Below are 4215 nucleotides of genomic sequence, written 5' to 3' on the forward strand. Positions count from 1 at the left end.
CGGACATAACTGGAAGTCTTGTTTCAGTTCTTTAATGGTTTGTTAAGGATGGTGCAGGAAAGAAGGAAACTTAGCTTTTCTGGTAGAAAACGCCATGGGCAGCAGTGAAATCGACACAAAATTCTTCTAAAGCGTCTTTGCAGATCCATGGCTAAATCTGAAGAACATTTTTTCTCCTCCCACTACCCTAACAAGTGTTTGAAATCACATTTCAAGAATTTTGCTGTTGCTGGACTTGAGGTACAACAACAACAACAAAACAACCCCAAACACTGCCATAGTTCAGCACTGTTACAAATAGACCTTTAAATGCCATCCACCGTCTACTGTAAATTCTAAAAACATATTTTCTGATTATGGTCAAGTCTAAGGTTAAACCTCAACCACTGAGTGGTGTTTTTTTTTTTTTTTTTTATTTTAATTTTTAATTTTTTTTATTTTTTCCTTAAGACTTGGTGTGTTTATGGCATATTGCTTGTGGTGATAATCCTACTTTTGAAAGCAGTGCTTCAAAGTGCTGAAAGCAGACCTGCTTCAGAGCCAAGTCTGTCTCTTCCTTTCAATCAACTCAGCACTCTTCTGAAAAATTCTGTGGAATACAAAAAATAAAAATTAAATAATAATAAATAAAATTGTTTAATAACAGCCAAGAAGCAATCATATTTCTGATTTATTTTTATTTTATTTTTTTAAAGAAGAGAGTATATTTTTCTTTTTGTTCTTATTTCGGCATTTTACAAACCAGTATCATCACTTCACGGCTTCTGCTTAGTGAGACAGGCTGCAAAGCCTAAAGACTTTATCTTTGATGAACTCTTAGTGCTTGGTTTTGGAATTTTGTATTTTTCTTTGAAGGAAGCATTGGCACCATTTGGTGGGATTTTTGTGACTGAGATCAGTAATATTAGGATGTCAGTCCTTGCACCTATCAACATACCAAATGTTCTAAGTTTGATCTGCGTGGCTAATTTTTTTGATTGTGTCAGAGAATGTGAAATGTATTTATATTCCATTGATGAGACTCAGGAATAAATAAATAAATATAATCAGACAGGTAAAATAGCGAATGAGCAACCTGACAGAGTTTCCCAGATAGGTCTGCGCTGGATGTAGATTTGCATTTCCCAGTCCCCAGCTCTCTGCTGCCCTCGTGCTGTGTCACTGCCTCACTCCTGCATGAAACAAAAAGGGTTCAAAACCTCTCCTGCTGTTTTCAGCCTCCTTCTCCACTCACAGGAAACCTATCAGGCTTTGAGCCTGGTGTGCAAGGGTGGTAGGCACTGCAGGAGCACGCTGACCTTTCAGGATGCAGGTAGGTCTGCCGGCTGTGTCCAATATAGTCCAGCAGCATTTCTCAACAAGTGCCTATTATTTAAAGACAGGGAACTGTTTCCGAATCATTGCTGAGATGAAGGCTAAATTCAAAGCAACTAAAAAATCTGCTATACAGTCTGGTGCTGAGATCAAAATGATTAGCATCAGTATTGATTAGCTTTACAGTAGCCATGCAAAGAGTCAACTAAGATTTTGGCTCTGTTGTCCTGATCCTGTATTAACAGATTTTATCTGCCCAGGATGCCATGGAGTTTAAATGGAGAAGACAGAAGAAGACTGGGCTGGAAAACAGCAGCAACAGAAGATGGAAACATATCCTTAATCTTGTGTAGCAAACCAGATTTGGTGCAGAAAGGAGATACCAGCTTTGTGATTATTTAACCAAACACTTCCTGTAGACCTGAGAGCAAGGTTTTAATATGTACAGAATCATGTGAGTAGGGAGCCAAAGTGTTCAAGAAAGCTCTTCTTTTTAACATTTTGAATCTAAAATTACTTGGACATTACTGTAGTCATTAGATTCAAAAGTTTGTAAGGAATGTAAGAGTAGAAGAATGTGTATCATCTAGGTGCCATATTACTCATAGTTTTAAGAAAATAACAAATATTTATTGAAAAAGAATGCATACAAGATTATGCATAATTCATACAGAATTGTAAAAGCTTTACCTTTCAAAGATTATGATACAGGTATTTGAATAATTTGAAAGTGTTCTATAAGATATATGTTTCTATATTTTACATTGTGTAAAAAAATAATAGATACTTAATACGTGACTACTTATGATAGGTGGCTCAAACATTAAAACCTACATATAAACAACTTTTAAATGTGGAGGAGTATTTTCTATTTGAATCACCAGATTTATCAGAGATATCATGATTTAGTTCTCATGTGAATCCAAAATGAAATTATTTCTCCTTAGGACTCAAAAGCAGTTTTTAACGTGTTGTGATGGAAACATAAAAGCAGAATTAAACTAGTATGTTTTCTGCATTGAGGGGCGGCAAAGTCACTGTCATTTAATGTGTCATCTAAAGACAATGAACAGACATTTCCTACTGTAAATGATGACATTGGGTCTCTCTTGATGATTTGGACACCAGTGAATGCTAATCTCTGCAGAGGATTTCCATTCTGGGGCATTTTCAGGAACTTCTATAATGAGGCTTAGTAGTTGTTGGTTGACTGAGGTACTTCACTTCTGGAGCCATATTTAATCTCAAATTAAGTATGTACCTGGATCTGGAAAACTAAAATTTTGAAACTTGGCAATTCACATTCAAGCTTTGCCTTCTTGCTGGTTTTGGCATTTTTTCTAGTGTTGCTCTGGTAAATTATGAAGCACCAAATAACTTGATAAAAGTTGACAAAATTCAGTGTTAATAATTTCAAACAGAATCCACACCTACCTGCAATTCAGATTTATGCACTATGAATAGTTGTATTGAAGGGAACAGTGACAGCACCTGCCAGTTATCAGGAAAATGTTCTGACTTTCAATTTTGTCATTTCTTCAGTGCAGTCTGAGACACTGCTCAATGCTTCTTCCATCCTCATCTTCAATGTACTGTGGAGCACATTGTACTGAGGAGTCTGATGGCGCTGGGCAGATGGAGCGGTGATATCATTGGGCTTTTCCATTTCTACTTCCTATGAATATTTGCCTTATTCTTACATCTCAGCTCTTTCTCGACATGTTTTAGACTAGAAACATTTTTCTTTTTCAGGGGCAGAGAAGGAATCACTTCTTCTTGATTTCAGACAAGATCTGGCAAGTGAGTTCTTGTTGGTAGTCAAAGAAAAAGCATTAAAAAAATTAACACAGAATCTGTGTTCAGCAAAGTAATTTGCATAAGCTGTACACTTGGTTCTTAGAGTTGGAACAGTTCTAACCTATGACAAATTCCTCTTTCTGGGCTGTCTTCCAAAATCATTTTCATCTACCCTGGCAAAAGAACTGAAGTCTGCGTTCTGCACTAATTAACGGCCTTCAGGAGAAGGGCCCCAGTTGAAATGCTGACACACTTTGTACACGCTTTATTTGTGAAAGGGGATACTGAGCCCATTTGATGGCGCCTCCTGCTCCATCACGCTGTGCAAAATTTTAAGTGGGGAAACAAAATGGGTACAGTCATGTCTTGTTAAGATTCTGAGTCACTAAAACACTGCAGTTTTCCCCATTAAATAGTACTATATTGGGAATTTCTTATATTTAAATAACACTGATAAGCAGAAGGAAATCTAAAACCACAGCAGTTCATCAGTGAATATGAATTGTCATTCACTACTTTTTATGAAGTATTATGTCTTAACATAGCTGAGACTCTATCTCAGTAAATATCTTTGTTTTGGAAGCAGCAGAATATATGTCAAATGTCTCTTTTACATATAAATGAAAACTGCTGGAAAAGGAATTCAAGAACAGCTGTCATGATAACTGGATAGAGTTCTTCTAGGAGGTCTGCACAGTCCCATAAGTAAGCTTTCCATGCTAGATCCATAAAAGGATTCATAGCTTGTAGGCATCCAAAGCGTTCGAAGGAATGTAGAGTCCATGATCAAGCAAGGCACCCAGAAAATACCACATGTGGAGAGTCAGGCATACTGAAACATGGCATCCCCCAAAAACTTGGGAGACATCTAGGTAGTCACCAATAAACGGGAGATGGTGTAATGTAAGAACCCAATAGGAGAGCACCCATCCTGCTAGTGCTTCCCACCAATGAGCTCTCTTCTGGAGACTTTCATATGAGCCAAGAAAGCTCTTGCTTGCAAGGTACATACTACAAGAGAAACAGCCTGCATTCAGTCCCACCTCTGTGTTGCTGTGATTTCCATCTTTTAGCCGAACATCCTACCATGGAGCTATATGTTGA

At 37.4% G+C, this 4215-nt stretch overlaps 1 long non-coding RNA gene across 1 annotated transcript; it reads left to right on the forward strand.

Moving 5' to 3' along the window:
- Window positions 1–1176: 1176 nt before the first annotated feature.
- LOC311431349 lies at window positions 1177–2158 on the forward strand. Its single transcript, XR_014689370.1, has 2 exons — window positions 1177–1312; window positions 1575–2158. It is a non-coding gene; the product is annotated as an uncharacterized lncRNA (long non-coding RNA).
- Window positions 2159–4215: the final 2057 nt, after the last annotated feature.

The sequence above is a fragment of the Aythya ferina genome, assembly GCF_964211825.1.
Source record: "Aythya ferina genome assembly, chromosome: 1".
Classification (NCBI taxonomy): Eukaryota; Metazoa; Chordata; class Aves; order Anseriformes; family Anatidae; genus Aythya; species Aythya ferina.